The sequence below is a fragment of the Salvelinus sp. IW2-2015 genome, linkage group LG19 (assembly GCF_002910315.2).
Source record: "Salvelinus sp. IW2-2015 linkage group LG19, ASM291031v2, whole genome shotgun sequence".
NCBI classification, from domain to species: domain Eukaryota; kingdom Metazoa; phylum Chordata; class Actinopteri; order Salmoniformes; family Salmonidae; genus Salvelinus; species Salvelinus sp. IW2-2015.
In genome coordinates, this window is record NC_036859.1 from 3619545 (window position 1) to 3642561 (window position 23017).

A 23017-nucleotide genomic window follows, 5' to 3' on the forward strand; every position below is an offset into this window, starting at 1 on the left:
CCAACACACAACACACACACACACACACACACACACACACACACACACACACACACACACGACAGCATCACGGGTCATTTATTCATATTAAAATACCACCAGAGACAGTGTTAGGAACAAGGAAGGGATCCATCTTTATAAGTGAAAACTCTTTATATATTATAGACGCTAGTTGATCTGGCGCAGTACTGATAGAACAGTTCCCTTTAACCGCAACTACCTCAGTCTGGTGGGTGGACAACCCCCTAACCACCCTCTACCCCAGTCTGGTGGGTGGACACCCCTAACCACCCCTCTACCCCAGTCTGGTTGGTGGACAACCCCCTAACCACCCCTCTACCCCAGTCTGGTGGGTGGCAGACCCCCTAACCACCTCCTCTACCCCAGTCTGTGTGTGGACAACCCCCTAACCATCCCTCTAACCCCTGTCTGGTGGGGCACGGTGGGACGACCCCCTAACCACCCCTCTACCCAGTCTGTTGGTGGACAACCCTTAACCACCCCTCTACCCCAGTCTGGTGGGTGGACAACCCCCTAACCATCCCTCTACCCCAGTCTGGGTTGGACAACCCTTAACCACCCCTCTACCCCAGCTGGTGGGTGGACGACCCCCTAACACCCTCTACCCCGTCTGGTGTGGTGGACAACCCCTTAACCACCCCTCTACCCCCTGGTGTGGTGACAACCCCTAACCATCCCTCTACCCCTGTCTGGTGGGTGGACAACCCCCTAACCAACCCTCTACCCCAGTCTGGTGGTGGACAACCCCCTAACCACCGCTCTACCCCAGTCTGTGTGGTGGACAACCCCTAACCAACCCTCTACCCCAGTCTGGTGGGGTGGACAACCCCCTAACCAACCCTCTACCCCAGTCTGGTGTGGGGACAACCCCCTAACCACCCCTCTACCCAGTCTGGTGTGGTGGACAACCCCCTAACCATCCTCTACCCCAGTCTGGTGTGGTGGACAACCCCCTAACCACCCCTCTACCCCAGTTCGTGTGGTGGACAACCCCCTAACCAACCCTCTACCCCAGTCTGGTGGGGTGGACAACACCCCTAACCAACCCTCTACCCCAGTCTGTGTGGTGGACAACCCCCTAACCACCCTCTACCCCAGTCTGGTGTGGTGACAAACCCCTAACCACCCTCTACCCCAGTCTGGTGTGGTGGACAACCCCCTAACCATCCCTCTACCCCTGTCTGGGTGGTGGACAACCCCCTAACCATCCTCTACCCCAGGCTGGATGGGTGGACAACCCCCTAACCATCCCTCTACCCCTGTCTGGTGTGGGGGACAACCCCCTAACCATCCCTCTACCCCTGTCTGGTGTGTGGACAAACCCCCTAAACCCCCTCTACCCCAGTCTGGTGGGGTGGACAACCCCCTAACCATCCCTCTACCCCAGTCTGGTGTGGTGGACAAACCCCTAAACCACCCCTCTACCCAGTCTGGTGGGGTGGATAACCCCCTAATCAGCCCTCTCCCCCAGTCCCCTCAACCCCAGTCCTGTGGGGTGTGTGTGAGCAGCCTCGTCTAAGTTTTCAACAGTGTGAGAGTTGAGGGGGGAGAGGAGGGGCTGGCTGTACCCCTCTGAATCTATTAGGCCAATATGCTGTTGGGGGCCACCTTCCATGGGTACGAGAGGCATTGGGCCCGAGAGCAATGGCTGTATATGAATGGACAAAGCCATCGGTCACTATGTGAAGACTCAATAGCACATKGAAGCCAAATGGCGYCTCATGAATACATACGTTGCTCTCGTTGAGCTACTCCAGGAAGTGACGTTGCAGGCTAGCTCAGTRCTGCTCCATCTTTTAAAATAATCRGTTCAAGGACATATATCTGGTGTATTAGAAGCAATGATTGGTACCATGATTTTCTTCTAAACATGTTTTTATTTACACAAATATTGACCACGAAGATTGCCATTTTCCCATTCCCTATTAGAGTTGCAAAGAAAAAGCCTTATCTCAGACTAGCCAATAAAAATAAAAGATTAAGATGGGCAAAAGAATACAGACACTGGACAGAGGAACTCTGYCTAGAAGGCCAGCATCCCGGAGTTSCCTCTTCACAGTTGACGTTGAGACTGGTGTATTGCGGGTAATATTTAATGAAGCTGCCAGTTGAGGACTTGTGAGGCGTTTGTTTCTCAAACTAGCACTCTAATGTACTTGTCCTTTGCTCAGTTGTGCACCGGAGCCTCCCACTCCTCTTTCTATTGGTTAGAGACAGTTTGCGCTGTTCTGTGAAGGGAACAGTACACAGCTTTGTACGAGATCTGCAGTTTCTTGGCAATTTCTCGCATGGAAAGGCCTTCATTTCTCAGAACAAGAATAGACTGACAAGTTTCAGAAGAAAGTGCTTTGCTTCTGGCCATTTTGAGCCTGTAATCGAACCACAAATTGCTGATGTCCAGATACTCACCTAGTATAAGAAGGACAGTTTATTTGCTTCTTTAATTCAGCACAACAGTTTTCAGCTGTGCTACATAATTGCAAAATGATTTTCTAATGATCAATTAGCCTTTTAAAATGATAACTTGGATTAGCTAACACAACGGGCCTTGGAACACAGGAGTGATGGTTGCTGATATGGGCCTCTGTTCGCCTATGTAGATATTTCATAAAAATCTGCCGTTTCCAGCTACAATAGTCATTTACAACATTAACAATGTCTACACTGTATTTCTGATCAGTTTTATGTTATTTTAATGGACAAAAAAATGGGCTTAACAAACTATCGTTTTAGTAAGTCGGTTAGTACATCTACTTTGTGCATGACAAGTAATTTTTCAACAATTGTTTACAGATGGATTATTTCACTTATAATTCACTGTATCAACATTCCAGTGGGGCAGAAGTTTACATACACTAAGTTGACTGTGCTTTAAACAGCTTGGAAAATTTCCAAATCTATGTCATGGCTTTAGAAGCTTCTGATAGGCTAATTGACATTATTTGAGTCAATTGGAGGTGTACGTGTGGATGTATTTCAAGGCCTACCTTCAAACTCAGTGCCTCTTTGCTTGACATCATGGGAAAATCAAATGTGATGAAAGAAATAAAAGCTGAAATAAATAATTCTCTACTATTATTCTGACATTTCACATTCTTAAAGAAAAGTGGTGTTCCCAACTGACCAAAGACAGGAATATTTTACTAGGATTAAATGTCAGGAATTGTGAAAAACTGAGTTTAAATGTATTTGGCTAAGTTGTATGTAAACCTCTGACTTCAACTGTATATGTATATATATCCCCTAGTCTATTGCATTTGGATATTGGTTTATTGTCAAAATGCATAGGTCTGAATTTAGTTATTGTTTGAAACTGGCCATGCCTGCCTCCTTTAGGACCAATTGTTATGACTATTCCTCATCCGTAATGAACGGAACACACCTATACAACAGGAATTGATGTTAGCCTTATGAACATCACAGTGTAGAGTCATAGGGCCATGACGTTGCAAAAGCCAGACAAGAGAAGTGTGTCTCTGAGTGAGTCTGGGATTGTGTGTGTGTTTTCCCAGAGGTGTAATTTCAGGGGGTCCCAGCTGACTGCCCTTCCTCTAGACATCACCATCCCACACCCAGAGGTCAGGGGTTGGGGGTGGAGCACAGACACACACACAGGCTGTTTGTGCTGACCTGTGTCTRTGTGCAGACTGAGGGGATCACTGCCCTGGGAGATAAGGGTTCGTTGGTGCCACCCCCCCATACACACAAACGCACACGYACGCCAACCACAGGACTGATGGTAGGAGATGGGAGAAACACACATGCAGCGACAGTGACCACATGCCTTAWGCACATCCCCGCAATCATTACCCACTGCGCGTGCACACACACACTGCATCACCACCCTGTCATCAGCGCTGCTTTACTAGCACATTGGACTGATAGCAATACTATCTCACTGCATTTATGTGTTCAGTCCAAAGTGCGGTTTCAGTATCATTTTAACCACATAACCAGCACTGAACAATTGAAAGAGCCACATATCGTCTAACCCATTGTCTTTGTGTCCACACAGATCGACATGTGAGAGTGAAAGAACGAAGGTCGCTTGTTTGGACCAACCGGATCACATGAGACCTTGTGGAGCGCTCCCATTGGTTCACCTAAGAAAAAAAGAGGGGGGGGGGAGTCCTTTGACTTCAAGCTTGCTATAAAGATTCATAGAATGTGGAGTAAGATGGACATGCAAAACTGGACAAAATAACAAYACAGAAATTGCTTCTACAATATTGACATTGAATTAGTACACTCACCTCAGTTCTTCACAACTGACTGTTGCTCTCTGGAGCCATTCTAGTTTGGAAAACAAGTAGCAATGATCACAGATMATTTGTTTTGCTTTTAAGCTGATCTTTTGCTGAGGTGTGTATGATATATGATTTATGCTGTGTACAGTTATAATATAACAGAAATAGATCAATAAAAGTGCTTTGTTTTCTGAAAGTATTTTGTATCTATTTGGTTTAGTTTTTCAATGTCAAATTATGTTTTGACTGGTGGCTATATTTGATAGTCATCATATGATCATCATCTCCCAAGAAATACAGTGCCTTCAGAAAATGTTCACATCCCTTGACTTTTTCCACATTTTGTTGTGTTACAGCCTGCATTTGAAATGGATTACATAGAGATTTTTGTGTCACTGGCGTACACACAATACTCCATAATGTAAAAGTGGAATTGTTTTTAGAATTCTTTTACAAATAATGAAAAGTTGAAATGTATTGTGTCAATAAGTATTCAACACCCTAAATAAGTTCAGGAGTAAAAATATTCCTAAATCACATAAGTAGAATTATTCACACCCCCGAGTAACCTTTAGCAGCGATTACAACTGTGAGTCTTTCTGGTTAAGTCTCTAAGAGCTTTGCACACTGGGATGGTACAATATTTTCCCATTATTTGTAAAAAAAWTCTTCAAGCCCTGTCAAGTTGGTTGCTGATCAATGCTAGACAACCATTTTCCAGTCTTGCCATAGATTTTAACACCGATTTAAGTCAAAACTGTAACTTGGCCAACATTCAATGTAGTCTTGGTAACCAACTCCAGTGTACAGTATATTTTGCCTTGTGTTTTAGGTAATTGTGCTGCTGAAAGGTGAATTTGTCTCCTAGGGTCTGTTGGAAAGTAGACTGAACCAAGTTTTCCTGTGTTTAGCTCTATTCCGCTTCTTTTTATACAAAAAAACCTCTGTTGTCCTTGCCGATGACAAGCATACCCATAACATGATGAATCCACCACCTTGTTTGAAAATATGAATAGTGGTACTCAGTGATGTGTTGTGTTGGATTTGTCTCAAACATAACACTTTGTATTAGGACAAAAAGTAAACTTCTTTGCCACATTTTTTGCAGTGATACTTTAGTGCCTTATTGCAAACAAGATGCATGTTTTGGAATATTTGTATTCTGTACAGGCTTCCCTCTTTTCCCTGTCATTTAGGTTAGTATTGTGGAGTAACTACAATGTTGTTGATCAATCCTGAGTTTTCTCCTAACCCAGCCATTAAATTCTAACTGTTTTAAAATCACCATTGGCCTCATGGTGAAATCACTGAGCAATTTCCTTCCTTTCCGGCAACTGAGTTAGGAAGGCCGCCTGTATCTTTGTAGGGACTAGATGAATTGATACATCATCCAAAGTGCAATTAATAACTGCACCATGCTCAACGGATTATTCAATGTCTGCTTTTTTTTACCCATTTACCCAGCGAACCATTGGAAAACCTCCCTGGTCTTTGTGGTTGAATCTGTGCTTGAAATTCATTGCTCGACTGAGGGACCTTACAGATAATTGTACAGAGATGGGGTAGTTACTCAAAAATCATGTTAAACACTATTATTGCACACACCGAATCCATGCAATTTATGTGAATTGTTAGGCACAATTTTACTCCTGAGCTTATTTACGGTTAACAAAGAGGTTGAATACTTACGGATTCAAGACATTTCAGCTTTTCATTTTTAATTAATTTGTAAACATTTCTAAAAACATAATTCAACTTAGACAGTATGGGGTATTGTGTGTAGGCCAGTGACATAAAATCTCAATTTAATCAGTTTTAAATTCAGGCTGTAACACAACAAAATGTGTAAGGTCAAGGGGTGTGAATATTTTCTGAAGGCACTGTACATATTATGCAAATATTGTGACGCAAAGAAAACCACTTTCTGATTCGAATTCAAATTCCACTTCACACATCATATACAATAGAACCAATCTAGGAAACATTGACTTCTACATCCAATAGAACCCAGCTTCTTTCCAAAGCCATGAAGAATGAGCAGATCATAGAAATGAACAAAGAATCTCAATGAATGAAAGGAATAGTATAATCTCTCTGGAACTGGCTCTGGCAGTCCAGTAAGGCTTTGCTGGCACCCCCAGGGGAGCCTCAGTGAGCTGGGTGACTGCCCACACAGTGTCCATGCTGAGCACGGGTGGCATCACTACAGAACAGGGATGAACATGCTGTCTCTGGCCAAGAACCATGCCCATTGATACTTGTCAGTGCTAATATTAGGCTATTTTTATAGCTTATTATAGTAGTGCACACTATCATGGTACCGAGTGGCACAGCGGTCTAAGGTACTGTATCTCAGTGTAAAACACTACAGTCCTTGGTTCGAATCCAAGTTGTATCACATCTGGCCGTGATTGGGAGTCCCATAGGGCAGCGCACAATTAGCCCAGCGTCATACGGGTTTGGCCGGGGTAGGCCGTCATTGTAAATAACAATTTGTTCTTAACTGACTTGCCTAGTTAAATAAAAATACTTTTTAAAACCTATGGAGCACAAGCACACACAAAACAAAGCATGGTTGATTAATATATTCTACTGAAACTGTCTGAACGTTTTATTGGAATTAGAAGTTATTTTAAAGCTATGAAGATTATTTTACTGATATTTCATTTGTAGGCTACTGTAAGGGAAATAACGTGCTAGAATCAATGGTTATTAAATGACCACAATTTGCGATTGGGGTATATGGTTTGGAAAGTCTAATTGACGACTTTAAGCTAAAAATTGATTTACCAACGACACAATTGTTGATTTAGGGGGAATCATGTAATTGATTGTACATTTAAAATGTATTTTTTTGTGGTAAACCGGACTTTCAAAAAGGGTAGGCCTAGGCTACTGTCCAGTTTAAATGCCAACATTGTACTGATATACTCAAGCCACGCCTACAATTAACGCCATTTTGGCGAAAAAATAAACTAATTCGGATTATTATATAATCTGTCAAATGTGTATAAAAACGTTAGAAGAATATTGTACTACGTTTTTATAGCTCGTTGATGTTATCGCTACAACTGGCGTTAATTATTTTCTAATAACAAGGTTCAAACAATGTAATATCAACTTTGTGAATTCAAAATATTGTTTTGATATATATGTATACAAAAAGTAATACATTTAGCAGTAAAAAAAAAATCGAGCTCTTGAAAATATTTAAGCRTCAACGTTTTATCTTAAACAGTGCTGAAATTGTTTTCATAGGCTGGCAAAATTATGCTCCCATAAAGGATCACATTTATTTTAACATTGTCATAATTTGTCACATATTTCAAGAGMAAGTTTGATCAATTGCAAGACACCAAATCTTCATAGTCAATCAAATAGTAGCATATCAAACAAAACGTTTTATCGTGTAGGCTAAACGAAGACGTTTATTAAAAACGAATAATGAGAAGGATAAGAGAAATATCTGAGAGTATGGTTATTATTGTCKAAATGACTAAATACATTTCGATTGGGGCAAGAAACAAATGCTAAATGTAAAGTAATTTATATCATCTTGGCGTTTACTGAAAGCACAAGTCATATTCCATACCTTAATGTAGTTCTGTAGCCACTGACTGTGTTGACCATACACATACTGTACATGAATATATCCTCCCCAGTATTGTTGTCTGACACAAACATCCATTTAATTAGTTAACCTCATTATTATGAGACAGCTCAATAACCTACGAACTAGTGTGGCCTATTAGCCTACACGTTGCAGGCTGGTAAAGAAGGCATTTATATTTTATTAAATTAAAATCCTCGAATAAACTACAAATGTTGTTCTCAGAAATGCAAGTACATCAAATAAAAACACATAGTGCAGCATAAGACAAATTCATCATTTGGCCTGGATGTATACATGAAAAATGAATCTTCTTCCTTCTAACTGTATTGTTAAAGGTTTACCTTAGCCTACATGTGATACAGAAAGCGCACACAGCCACATGAACTGYAGATTTATAAAATACACCCCCCAAAAAATCATCCCATTGGATTTGGGCTCTCCCACTGCTGGAATCCACAGAGCTGGACTCTTCCATCCCTGCATCAATTCTGTTATGTATGAGCTCAGTTTCTCTACATCAGGAAGCCAATGGGGAGCCTTGTGTGTCTTTGCTTTCCTTGGTGTGTCTAATTAACATAATCACCATAACAACGATAGTAACGGGTCTTTTAGCGTGGAGTGATAAGGTGGATTGACTATGCATAAAACATCTTACATCCATTGCAGTATTCTGTGCACAGTGATGGTTCTGTGGGAATATTAATATACAGTATTGCATATACACTGAACAAAAATATAAATGCAACATGTAAAGTGCTGGTCCCATGATTCATGAGCTGAAATAAAAGATCCCAGAAATGTTCCATAAGCACAAAAAGCGTATTTCTCTCAAGTTTATTGCACAAATTTGTTTACATTCCTGTTAGTGAGCATTTTTCCTTTGCCAAGATAATCCATCCACCTGACAGGTGTGCCATATCAAGAACCTCATTAAACAGCATGATCATTACCCAGGTGCACCTTGTGCTGGGGACAATAAAAGGCCACTAAAATGTGCAGTTCTCACACAACACAATGCCACAGACGTCTCAAGGTTTAAGGGAGCGTGCAATTGGCAAGATGACTGCAGGAATGTCCACCAGAGCTGTTGCCAGGTAATTTTTGTTTCTCTACCATAATGTCATTTTAAAGAATTTGGCAGTACGTCCAACCGGCCTCACAACCAAAGACCACGTGTAACCACGCCAGCCCAGGACCTCCACATCCGTCTTCTTCAACTGTGGGATGGCCTGAGACTAGCCACCTGGACAGCTGATTAAACTGTGGGTTTGTAAAACCGAAGAATTTCTGCACAAACTGTCAGAAACCGTCTCAGGGAAGCTCATCTGCATGCTCGTTGTTCTCACCAGGGTCTTGACCTGACTGCAGTTCGGCATAGTAACCAACTTCAGTGGGCAAATGCTCACCTTCGATGGCAACTGGCCCACTGGAGAAGTGTGCTCTTCACGGATGAATACTGACTGGTTTTCTGATCTACTCCCCTACCTTTTTTAAAATATATCTTTGACCAACAGATGCATATCTGTATTCCCAGTCATGTGAAATCCATAGATTAGGGCCTAATGAATTTATTTCAATTGACTGATTTCATTATAAAAACTGTAGCTCAGTAACCCCTTTGAAATTGTTTTATTTTGTGTTTACATGTTTGTTCAGTGTATAAATTATTGCTCCTGATGATAGCCCCTCAAGGGATAAATAAAGTCCTGTTGCCTTGCAGTGTATCATAAACTGTCAGATGCACCTGACAGATTCCGATACAATTGTATCATCTGCTTGTTGTAACCTACCTCTACAGTGCATTTGGAAAGTATTCAGACCCCYAGACTTTCTTCCACATTTTGTTACTTTACAGCCTTCTTCTAAAACAGCCTCGAGACTTCTTGGATATGACGCTACAAGCTTGGCACACCTGTATTTGGGGAGATTCTCCCATTCTTCTCTGCAGATCCTCTCAAGCTCACATCCTCTCTGACTATTTTCAGGTCTCTCCAGAGATGTTCGATCAGGTTGAAGTCCGGGCTCTGGCTGGGCCACTCAAGGACATTCTGAGACTTGTCCTGAAGCCACTCCTGCATTGTCTTGGCTGTGTGCTTAGGGTCGTTGTCCTGTTGGAAGGTGAACCTTCGCCCCCAGCCCCCAGTCTGAGGTCCTAAGCACTCCGGAGCAGGATCTCTCGTGAAGCATGGCATTGAGGCCAAAGAGTTTAATCTTGGTTTCATCAGACGAGAGAATCTTGTTTCTCATGGTCTGAGAGTCATTTAKKTGCCTTTTGGCAAACTCCAAGCGGGCTGTTATGCGCCTTTTACTGAGGAGTGGCATCCGTCTGGCCGCTCTACAATAAAGGCCTGATTGGTGGAGTGCTGCAGAGATGGTTGTCCTTCTGGAAGGTTCTCCCATCTCCACAGAGGAATTTTGGAGCTCTGTCAGAGTGGCCATGACCACCCTGACCATGTCCCTTCTCCCCCGATTGCTCAGTTTGGCTTCTTCCATTTAAGAATGATGGAGGCCACTGTGTTCTTGGGTTCCTTCAATGCTGCAGAAATGTGTTGGTACCCTTCCCCAGATCTATGCCTCGACACAATCCTGTCTCAGAGCTCTATGGACAATTCCTTCAACCTCATGGCTTGGTTTTTGCTCTGACATGCACTGTCAACTGTGGGACCTTATATATTCCAAATCATGTCCAATCAACCGAATTTACCACAGGTGGACTCGAATCAAGTTGTAGAAACATCAAGGATGACCAATGGAAACATTATGCACGGAGCTCAATTTTGGCAAAGGGTCTGAACACGTATGTAAATAAGTTATCCGTTTTTAATACATTTGCAAAAAAAACTAAAAMCCTGTTTTCACTGTGTCATTATGGGGTATTGTGTGTAGATTGATGAGGAAATTGTTTTATTTAATCAATTTCAGAATAAGGCTGCCCRAATGCACTRTATATACTGAAACACATCCTTTAATGACAGCTAAGGCAAATTCATTTATTTTCTCACCTCTTACTACTAGTCAGAGGTGAGTATGGYTGTGGATGCTCCCAATGATTTCTACTGCAGTTGTTTCTATGGGTTTTAGTAAGCACATGGAATGGTTAAACAGGCAGAATGGTTCAACAGTCTGAGTTATTTGAATAAATGCTCATTGTTTTTTCCTCTACCTGGCACTCTGCCAAGTACCTATGGCAACCACGTCTTGTATCCCTTTCTTTCCATACCCATCTCCTTTCTCCCCACAACAGCCCACTTCCGTTATACACACACGTTAATGTTTTTAAACGCATGTAAATTGTAAAGTCTTTTTCGTTATGCGTCGGACCCCAGTAAGACTAGCTATTGCCATTGGCGTCCGCTAATGGGGATCCTAATAAATCAAATCTTCTGTTAGGATGACGAGTGCTCAATGGAGACTTAAGATTGGTTGGAGGCCAAGGTGGCCCACCACTCACTATTTATTTATTTTATTTAACCAGGCAAGTCAGTTAAGAACAAATTCTTATTTTCCTAGGAACTGCCTTGTTCAGGGGCAGAACGACACATTTTTACCTTGTCAGCTCGGGGATTCGATCTTGCAACCTTTCGGTTACTAGTCCAACGCTCTAACCACTAGGCTACCTGCCGCCCCACTATTAAGTCCAAGAGGAAGGAACAGGTGTCTCAGTCTAATGCGGCTTCGTCGCCTTGTCTCATCTGCACTGATGTGAAACAGGAGAAATCTGGTGTAGGCCGCATCGACCATATTGCCTTCACCTGTACACAACCCAGATTCAGGTTGTGTTTTGACCTGGAATCAAAGCTGATGTTTACCAAACTAAAATGACCCAACATCCATTCATATGACACAGTGCACGGTATGGGTTTGAATTAAGAAATTAAGACATGATTGATCAATACTCTCAAAACATCCTCCTCTCTGTGATCATCTCCAATATTACTTGAAAGGGACTGGGTAGGTTTTCACCACACTAGTACAACTTTCAGAATCCTTATATAGAAGGAGAGGCTACTTGAGACCATAAGGACCCAGGTGTGATTAGTGGTAGTGAGTTAAGGCATGGTAGCTTTGTCAAGGTCAAGTTCAGGGCAGGACCAAGGAAGCACAAGGCCATCACCATASTAAAACATGTTTGCTATAATAGTGTTACACTGCCATCTACAGACGGTTCCGTTTTGAACTTGATTGCTTTGGGTATGATGAAACCAAGATACGAGATCCCACCAGTTTAGCAGTCATATAGCGCTCTCTTGTGGCCACCCCAGTTTGTCTTTCTTGCAGTTTAAAATGATGTACRTGATGTTTAGATCATTTTAAATGGCACCTTTTTTCAATAATAAATCAGATAGATTTTTTTTTTGTATTTGCTGAGTAGATCAGGTGGCTGAGATTATTTTCTTTCGACTGAGGTGGGGGATCAGTTTTTCCTTWCCATCCATTTGATTTTCAGGATTGGAAATGAATCCCACTGTCACGGTACAAAGATAAGAGAAATAAAAGACAGCTGTAGCTGTCAACATTCAGCTTTATTTCAGAGATTTCACAATTCTCTTCAGAAGAACACCGTCAATCAAGACTGTACACAGATTCCATGTATAGTTTCATAAATCATGTTGGCACAAATCATGACCATTCATAAAACTGTTAAGTTCATCAATGCACTAAAAAYAACAGCTACGGGTTATGTCTGTGTAGTCACATGTATGAATACTGTTTGCAGGTCTGATAAAGTGGAACAAATGTTTTTGCTTTTCATTAGGTACATAGAAATCACTTCGGAGTCATAAAAATCACACACCTCTTTCAGAATTGAGTTTCACTTGAATTGAGAATCTGATGGATTATTCAGTCTTGGTATAGGTCACATCAAACTATCACAAAAACAACTTGTGTCTTCGTTTTATAWAATATTGACTCAGAAAACAAACCAAACAAATGATGCTTTGGAATTGCCTGATTGTCTAGAGGTTTTTGGTTTTATGACCATTTCTTAAAAGCATCTGTTTTGGAGGCGACTTATCCTAATAGCAACCATTAGTGCACTTTTCGGTACTAATTCCAAATCGATCCCTCACCCCTATCCTTTACCATTGCAGACTCCCATATAGCTGCAATGTGGAGTCCACAAGTAACAAGGAAAAGGGTTCGCGAGATTGTTTGGAATAGTGTCAGGTACTCAATTCTGACCCTCATCATTGAGAAATATGGGTTCAACGGAAGACATTGACCCTGGTTGAACACCTCCTTCGTATTGGAACAGGGCCAGAAACTCTAGACTCCTATTCAGAAGTTTGTCCCTTGAACTCCAAAGGTAGTCATCAGTTTTCCTCTATAATATTATAATTGTATTTATTTTTTATTTAACTAGGCAAGTCAGTTACGAACAAATTCTTATTTACAATGACGGCCTACCCCAGCCAAACCCTCCCCTAAGCCGGACGACATTGAGCCAATTGCGCACAGCCCTATGGGACTCCCGAYCACAGCCAGATGTGATACAGCCTGGATTYGAACCAGGGAMTGTAGTGACGCCTATAGCACTGAGATGCACTGCCTTAGACCGCTTCGCCACTCGGGAGCCCCATAGGATATATGAAAAACAGAGGCCAGGCTAGAAAATGGAAGCAATCAACAAAAAGTTAGTGAAGTAGTACATGTTTACCAAACATAGTAAAAAAAAGTTACTATTCCTCTCTAGGCACTTCAAATAATGAGTCGCAAGAGCAATTGGACTTAGTCACGTCACATTTGCAACCAAGCGCACTATTTTATTTCACCTTTATTTAATCAGGTAGTCCAGTTGAGAACAAGTTCTCATTTACAACTGCGACCTGGCCAAGATAAAGCAAAGCAGTGCGACAAAAACAGAGTTACAAACAAACGTACAGTCAATAGCACAATAGAAAAATATATGTACAATACTGGAGTGATAGATGTGCAGATGATGATGTGCAAGTAGAGATACTGGGGTGCAAAAGAGCAAGAGGGTAAATAATAATGGGGATGAGGTAGTTGGGTGTGCTATTTACAGATGGCTGTGTACAGGTACAGTGATTGGTAAGCTGCTCTGACAGCTGATGCTTAAAGTTAGAGAGGGAGATATAAGACTCCAGCTTCAGTGATTTTTGCAATTCGTTCCAGTCATTGGCAGCAGAGAACTGGAAGGAAAGGCGGCCAAAGGAAGTGTTGGCTTTGGGGATGACCAGTGAAGTATACCTGCTGGACCGCGTGCTACGGGTGGGTGTTGCTATGGTGACCAGTGAGCTGAGATAAGGTGGGGCTTTACCTAGCAAAGACTTATAGATGACCTGGAGCCAGTGTGTTTGGCGACGGATATGTAGTGAGGGCCAGCCAACGAGAGCATACAGGTCACAGTGGTGGGTAGTATATGTAGCTTTGGTGACAAAACGGATGGCACTGTGATAGACTACATCCAGTTTGCTGAGTAGTGTTGGGGGCTATTTTGTAAACGACATAGCTGAAGTCAAGGATCGGTAGGATAGTCAGCACTTACCATAATGCAGCACAGAACACACCACAAAACCTCAGTCGGGCTAGGTAGGCTCAAAGGTAGTACAATATAGTTGTCCACGGACACAGATCTAGGGTCAGTTTCACGTTTTCTCCCACTAATAATCAAGGTTAGGATTTGGGGAAGTTAAGTTGATCCTAGATCTGTGCCTAAGGGACATCTTCAACCTGGAGCAGCCACAGTAGCTAGCAGTACCATGTATACAGGACACCAATGCAAAACTGTGTTGTAAAGAGACTAAGAGTGCAAGCATCACAGAAGAACACATTCAGAAAAGCTGTACAAAGTGGGGGAAGGACGTCTGTTGCCTTTTCTGTGAGGTGTTGACTTTCATAGCTCCCCAATCCTGGTCCTGAAAGGCCACTGTGCATGCTGGCCTCGACCTCAAACTGGTCTCCAAGTGAACTACTCGGAAGGTAGGTTGTGCTTAAATCACAGCTTGCACTGAATGACATCACCTGAACCTTATCAGGCGTGCTTCCTAATAGTGCTGAAACAATTGATCAACTGCAAATGTCAAACCTGACAAATAATACACAAATACATTCATAGTTCTGAACATTAACGACAGCCAGCATGCATAGTGCTCCTACAGAAGCAGAATGAGGAAGTGCTGGGGTCTTGGGATACTCACGAGGAGCCAACTGTTGAAATAGTTTCCAGCAGCTCCAACCTTCTTTATCTATACTGAACAAAAACATAAATGCAACATGCAACAACGTCAAARATTTGATTGAGTTACAGTTCATATCAGTCAATTCAAATAAATGAGGCCCTAATCGATGGATTTCATATGACTGGGCAGGTGCATCCATGGGTGGGGAGCCAGGCCCACATGGGTGGGGAGCCAGGCCCACATAGGTGGGGAGCCAGGCCCAGTCAATCAGAATGAGTTTTTCCCCACAAAATGGCTTTATTAAAGACAGAAATACCTTTGCTATGAGACTTGAAATTGAGCTCAGGTGCATCCTGTTTCCATGAATCATCCTTCAGAAGTTTCCACAACTTGATTGGAGTCCACCTGTGGTAAATTCAATTGATTGGACATGATCTGGAAAGGTACACACCTATCTATATAAGATCCCACAGTTGACAGTGCATGTCAGAGCAAAAACCAAGCCATGAGGTTGGAAGAATTGGCCAAAGAGCTCTGAGACAGGATGGTGTCGAGGTACAGATCTGGGGAAGGGTACCAAAACATTTCTGCAGCATTGAAGGTCCCCAAGAACACAGTGTCCTCCATCATTCTTAAATGGAAAAAGTTTGAAACCACCAAGACTCTTGCTAGAGCTGCCCACCCGGCCAAACTGAGCAATGCCTCCCTGACCAAGGAGAAGGGCCTTGGTCAGGGAGGCACATGACAGCCCACTTGGAGTTTGCCAAAAGGCTAACTGAATAGTTATGTAAATGTGATATCAGTGTTTAATTTCTAATAAATTACCMAAAAAATTCTAAAAACCTGTTTTTGCTTTGTCATTATGGGTTATTGTGTGTAGATGATGAAAAATAACAATTTAATCMATTTTAAAATAAGGCTGTAACGTAACAAAATGTGGAAAGTCAAGGGGTCTGAATACTTCCGAATGCACTATAAGGACTCAACACTGAGAAACATATTGGGTGTTAGGTTAACCCATGACTGTCTGTTAGTAAAACTCATTCTACAGGTGTGCATAATTCCAGGTTAGTGAAAAAAACAAACGGCAACAGCTGCGTATGGTCAGCCGCTGTATTCATTGTCCACTGAGTATACAAAACATTAGGAACACCTTCCTAATATTGCGTTGCACCCCCTTTTGCGCTCAGAAGAGCTTCGATTCATCGGGGATTGGACTACAAGGTTTCGAAAGGGTTCCACAGGGATGCTGGTCCATGTTAATTCCAATGCTTCCCACAGTTGTGCCAAGTCGGTTGGATGTGCTTTGGGTGGTGGACCATTCTTGATACACACGGGAAAATGTTGAGCGTGAAAAACCCAGCAGCGTTGCAGTTCTTGACACACTCAAACCGGTGCGCCTGGCACCTACTACCATGCCCTGTTCACAGGCACTTAAATCTTTCGTCTCGCGCATTCACCCACTGAATGGCACACATGCACAATCAATGTTTCTGTATTTTTCGTAGCTGTCTACAAAAAAATGGGGGCGTGCTCGGTCCTAACCATCGCCCCCACACAGACTCTGTACCGGTACCCCCTGAATATAGCCTAGCTATTGTATTTTACTGCTGCTGTTTAATTATTTGTTACTTTTTATTTAACACTTTTTTTCTGAATTTCTTAAAGCATTGTTGGTTAAGGGCTTGTAAGTTAGCATTTGACCGAAAGGTCGGCGCATGTGACAAATAACATTTGATTTTGAATTGTCTAAAGGCTTAAAAATCCTTCTTTAACCGGTCTCCTCCCCTCTATCTACAATGATTGACGTGCATTTAACAGGTGACATCAACAAGGGATCATCGTTTTCATCTGGTCTGTCTATGTCATGGAAAGAGCAGGTATCCCAAATGTTTTGTACACTCACTGTATAATTCCTCTGAGAACTTCACTTCGGCCAAATAATGGTCTTAATGTCCATCTTCTCTAGTCATAAATGGGATTATTTACAATGACCCCCTTGTAAATCCTTTGGTATAAAAGTCATTAAAAAAACAGCAGTCAAACAAAACTAAGTCTGATAGGGAAACATTGTCATTTGATTAACAACTGAAATCCAACTCATATGGAAGGTAAGGAAATAGACTGGAATAAGTCATTTGTTTACCAATTCAAATCCAACTTATATGGAAGGTAAGGAAATAGACTGGAATAAGTCATTTGATCCAGATCCATGTACAGTGGGTATAGAAAGTCACCACCCCCTTTCAAATATGTTCATCTTTAGTTGCCTTACAGCCTGAAATGAAAACACATCAAAGCTGACTTTTTCCAGCTTTATTTACACAGTAACTCACAATATCCAAGTTAATCTTTTTTTTGGGGGGGGGATTAATTCAAATTTAAAAAAACTAATATACCCTATTTGGATAAGTGAACACCCCTGAGTTAATACTTGGTGGAACCACCTTTTAATTGAATTACAGCCATGAATCTCTTGAATACGTCTCTACTAACTTTGCACATCTAGACTGTGCAATATTTGCCCATTTTTCCTTGCAGAATTGTTCAAGCTCAGTCAAATTGCATGGTGACCACTCATGGACTTCACTCAAGTCATTCCACAGATTCCCAATGGGATTTAGGTCAGAGCTCTGACTAGGCCACTCAAGGACATTGACCTTCTTGTCCTTCAGCCACTGTACGGTTGCTTTGGCTCATTGTCATGTTGAAACGAACCATCTGTGGGCAGAAAGGTACTTTCAAAAGATACATTTGTGGAAAGGCACAAGTCAGGGGATGGATATAAAAGATTTCAAAGGCTTTGTCCCTCGGATCACCGTTAGGACCATTATTAAGAAATGGAAGGCGCATGGCACCACCCAGACCCTGCATAGATCAGGCTGTCCGTCTAAACTGGATAACCGGGCAAGGAGGAGACTGATCAGAGAGGCTACCAGGAAGACAAAGGTGGCTTTGAAGGAGCTTCAGGCCTTTATGGCAAAGACTGGTCAATGTGTGCATGTGACCACAATATCACAAGTACTCCCCAAATCTGGGCTCTATGGGAGGGTGGCAAGAAAAAAACACTCCTCAAAAAAAAGCCACATAAAGTCTCGTTTGAGCTTTGCCAAAAAGCACATTGTAGATTCCGAGGGCAAGTGTCAAAAGGTGCTGTGGTCAGATGAGACCAAAATTGAACTTTTTGTACTGAACTCAAAACGATATGTCTGGCGAAAACCCAATACATCTTTCCACCCAAAGAACACCATGCCTACAGTAAAGCACGGCGGTGGCAGCATCCTGTTGTGGAGGCGTTTCTCTTCAGCAGGGACGGGAGCGCTTGCACTAGAGACAGATTCTTGAGGAGAACCTGCAGCCCTCTGCCAGGAAGTTGAAAATGGGAAGATGGTTGGTTTCATCTTTTTGCAGGGCTCTGGCAGTGCTCCTTCTTGCACAAAGGCGGAGGTAGCGGTCCTGCTGCTGGGTTGTTGCCCTCCTACGGCCTCCTCCACGTCTCCTGATGTACTGGCCTGTCTCCTGGTAGCGCCTCCATGCTCTGGACACTACGCTGACAGACACAGCAAACCTTCTTGCCACAGCTCGCATTGATGTGCCATCCTGGATGAGCTGCACTACCTGAGCCACTTGTGTGGGTTGTAGACTCCGTCTCATGCTACCACTAGAGTGAAAGCACCGCCAGCATTCAAAAGTGACCAAAACATCAGCCAGGAAGCATAGGAACTGAGAAGTGGTCTGTGGTCACCACCTGCAGAACCACTCCTTTATTGGGGGTGTCTTGCTAATTGCCTATAATTTCCACCTTTTGTCTATTCCATTTGCACAACAGCATGTGAAATTTATTGTCAATCAGTGTTGCTTCCTAAGTGGACAGTTTGATTTCACAGAAGTGTGATTGACTTGGCGTTACATTGTGTTGTTTAAGTGTTCCCTTTATTTTTTTGAGCAGTGTATTAACTCTTTATAGTGTTTTATTTACATTTTAGAGGTGATAAGTTGGACAAATCGGGTGAAAAAAAGCTGTTTCCCCACACAACGTATCTCGCGTTAGGGTCATATTTTTCAGAGTAAATAACTCACGGACACTAGAGAAGCTTAAGCAAGTTGAATTCTTCCTATAGGGTCGACACAGCTGTATTCAGACAAAAGACATGGCTTCCCCCGTGGTGGTATTCATAACCCACTTCGGGTGGAGTCTCCTCCTTATCTCTAAACATTGCATCCTTCTTACTAAGCAGGGAACTAAGTGATATGAGCCTTCAACGGTTTCTCCCCTTATCAGTACTGCCACATGCAATTTGTTTTCCCTGCACTCAGCACTTTCCAAGCTTAGTTGTCTTACTACTGAGAACCATTAACTTCTCACTCCTTTATATGCGTCTGATCTATCATGTCTTTAATATATCAATGTTCAAAGTTTACCCCGAATCCAACCTTTCACTATCACTCAGTAGCTTTCGCTTCCCCACCCACCATTTTTAAAAAGACCCGGCGGAGCTCCGTTGCCGCCGTCAACCACGCAGAGACGGGCAGCATGAAGGTCCTGTCATTGATTTTGCCGGAAAGGGGAGAAATTGCGCTTCACAACGGTATTCACATTACAGTTGACCTGGAAGTATTACGTTTTTGGGGTGCTAAAAAAAAAGGTCAAATGTACGGAAGAGCGCAATGTACAAAAGTTTGTTAGCTACCGTTATATTGTTTTGTCTCGATTGGTCAAAGGTAATGCAGCAGCAGGGGAGTGCGCAGTGCTTTTCAAATGTCAAGTTTTATGCGTTCCACACTCTAGTCCTCAAGAACATACTCAAGAAAAAATAATCGGAGAACAAACTCGGAGCATGAGAAGGTGGAGCAAAGTGGTATGCACAATGGGAAACACAGACGGAAACAGAGATACAGGGAATGGTGATAGAGAGACATGATTCATGACAGAATGATAGTAGGCTACCTTAGATTTAAATATAACAGTAGCCACGCACTAGAATAGACAAGCTAAATCAGCTGAGAAAGTACAGWACCTGCATGCATTTTCTTGAGTGTCTCGTAGGTGAAGAAACGGTACAGCGTCTTCAAACCCTCCTCACGAGAGATCCGCACAAACACATGCATGATGTTACTGTACCTGAGAAGAGAAAGAGGGAGGGATGTAAAGTGTGAGTTATTCCCAGCACCACAAACAGTGTGTGTGTGTGCTCTCAGGGGGTAGGGCTAGATATCTTACATCTCCTTGGGCGTGACGGCCATCCTGGCTCGTACCATATCCAGTGGGTAGGTGAGCATGGCAGCTGTGGTACCGGCCATGGAGCCCGCAAGTAACCTTGGCACAGGCGGCAGGGCTCTAGAACACAGTAGACATATTACATACTAAAGGGGGGGGGGGAAGACACTTCCAGTGTGTTCCACAGGGCCTCGGAGGTCCCTAATCTCAATCATCAATCACATGTATTCTATACAGCCCTTCTTACATCAGCAGTTGTCAAAGTGCTTTACGGAYACCCAGCCTAAAACCCCAAAGAGCAGGCAATGCAGTGGCAGAAGCACAGTGGATGGGAAAAACTCCAAAGAAGGCAGGAACCTAGGGAAAAAAAACGAGGCTCTGGACTAGATGAGTTAAGATATGGATGGGTACTCACTTGCCCTGGAAGCCGCAGTCTCCTCCCAGCAGTCTCTTGTACTGGTCATGGGCACAGAACTGGATAGCAGCATAGAGGATGACCCGTACCATGGTGGCAGAGTTGCCCCTCCACAGGCTGAGGAAGCCATCCTTCAGGTAGGTCTGGTAGATCAACCTGTACGCCTCCTGGAGGTAGTGCACATATCATGGGGTTAATAGTCATCATCGTCACAAAGGTGAATCAAAAGGTATTTTATACAATTTATACAGTAYATAGGTCAAACAACTCACCTTGGCAGAGAATCTCTGAGGACACTATAATGAAGGAAATACAAAGATACAAATGTATGACAAAAATAAATAATTGAATGCTGACTATTCAGCATGTGAGAAGTGTGACCGCCTACCTTGGAAGATGATCTTGGTTCTTTCTATCCAGCGGGGCCACAGCGGTTTTGGCCAGAGCTCCAGCTAAGGCCCCGGAGAGGAGCGGACCGCGTCTGGGGCTTCAGGCMCTGCACAGACAGATGGACRGACAGAGAGCAGGAGGGGACAAACATGACCAAAATTGTCAATAAATTGATAACTACAAATAAAAAAACATGTACATTATGCATAAGTAGTCAAGGTAGTCAATGTATGTATAAGTAGTCAAACGCATAGGACTGAGGTTTCCCTGTCTGGGAGTTCCTTTATTCATTCAAAACAAAATGTCGTTATCGAATTAGGTTAACATGACATTTAAAAAACAAACAAAACAAAAAAAACACGTATTGTAACTCTACAAGTCCAAACACCTTCAGGCTGTTACATTGATTTATTCCAAGCCTGCATACCACCCCTCCTTTTTCGAATGTAGTTATCCATCCAACTTATCCCTACATGCATCACTGCAGGTCACGCCTGCCCTGGTCCCACAGACTCTCCCTAGCTGAACCAAGTCTCGTTTGAGTTGCAGTAGATCAATAAGCTTGGCTTGCATAAGAATGATATAAAATGGCCAACATCTGCCCACTCAGTTCAGGCAGAACAAATTAGAAAATGGGCCCAGCCTTGGTAAGAGACTGACACAGCTAATCATACAGGTCTAGTTAGAGGAGCAAACAGTTTGAGGAAAAAACAATTTGTTCAGCACACAGGCTTTGAAACACCGGACTAATGGGAATACAGTTMTAACATCTAATGATGTGCCAGCCAGCACAGCGAGAGAGAGGGACAGAGGGGAGGATAGAGAGAAGGAAAAGGAGAGAGAGAAAAAACAAGAGAAGAGCTGGGGGAGGCTGTGTGTCCAGTTGACTAGACTGGCTCAGTTCATCCCACTCCTCCTCTCCTCATTCACTCCATTACTGAGATGTCTCGCACAGCAGCCAATATAAAGACAAAAAAAACACTCGCATTGCTTTGGAAGAAAAGTTTTAAAAACATGTCGGAAGATAACCCAGCCTTTGTCAGTGTGAGTATGTGTGCGCGCAGGGTTGGCTAGGTTACTTTCTAAATGKTMAACMAAAACCACTAGTTATTGCTGATAGATCTGGGTTCCACAGAAGAAATGAGGAAGGGGAGCATCAGTGACAATAGTTTCTGCTAAACAAACCATCAGAGCACCGAGTTTAATGGTGTTATAAATGACACCATTAAAAGGCAGACTACTAGTCTGTGTGGGCTGCAGAGTGAAGCTACACAAGAGAGACTATTGACTGAAAGTCGTCTGACCTCAAAATCAGAGAGGGAAATCAGGGCACATGCTTCCGCCGTGGCAAAGCGGAACACAAAGAGCTCAGAGAAAACAAGAAAGAGACATTCCAACGAAAGAGAGACATTTTCATGCTGTTGAGCAAGAGAAAGTGTGGTGGTTAATTTCTTTACTATAAAATGAGGAGAGACAAACTTACCACACAGGTCAGAGTTATACTTAAACTAAATCTTTATTCAKGTATTAATAAGGGAGCAGGTCAATACAACACACACACATATAAAGTGAATCAATTGAGTGCTCTACGATAATGATGGCTGGTTGACGTATCACCCTCAGATGATTCATTGAGAGCCCCGAGACAAAAGTACTCCAGCCTACTATGTTCTTTCCTGGGGTTACTGAATTACTACTGATGCTTCATTCCAAGATGAACAACGAAGCTGAAGCCGTTGCTTCATCGGGACAAAACACGGAAATGGACAGAACAATACGAGGAAGCATTCGTGAAAACCAAGGGAACACTCGTGAGATCTGAAGCAGACACACTTCAAGCCATCGTCACCCATCCAACTAGCTTGTGATGCTAATCCCCATGGCGTGGGAGCAGTTGTGTCCTACAGTGGGGCAAAAAAGTATTTAGTCAGCCACCAATTGTGCAAGTTCTCCCACTTAAAAAGATGA

At 42.8% G+C, this 23017-nt stretch overlaps 2 long non-coding RNA genes and 1 pseudogene across 4 annotated transcripts in view; 1 reads left to right on the top strand and 2 right to left on the bottom strand.

Annotated features, from left to right (window-relative positions):
- LOC111979524 (uncharacterized) overlaps nucleotides 1-5552 on the top strand; it is a 38112-nt gene extending 32560 nt beyond the window's left edge. For 2 of the 3 annotated variants that reach the window (XR_002879341.2, XR_011481563.1), the window contains one exon: nucleotides 4037-5552. This is a non-coding gene — a long non-coding RNA (uncharacterized lncRNA). Of the gene's footprint in view, nucleotides 1-3533; nucleotides 3699-4036 lie in introns of all 3 variants that reach the window. The other variant, XR_002879342.2, reaches the window with a different exon arrangement.
- LOC139029340 (uncharacterized) lies at nucleotides 713-1225 on the bottom strand. Its single transcript, XR_011481653.1, has 3 exons — nucleotides 1148-1225; nucleotides 808-1108; nucleotides 713-769 (listed from the first exon to the last, which is right to left on the bottom strand). It is a non-coding gene; the product is annotated as an uncharacterized lncRNA (long non-coding RNA).
- Nucleotides 5553-20018: 14466 nt separating the features above from the next.
- Nucleotides 20019-23017, bottom strand: part of LOC139029367 (mitochondrial coenzyme A transporter SLC25A42-like) — a 5668-nt pseudogene continuing 2669 nt past the window's right edge.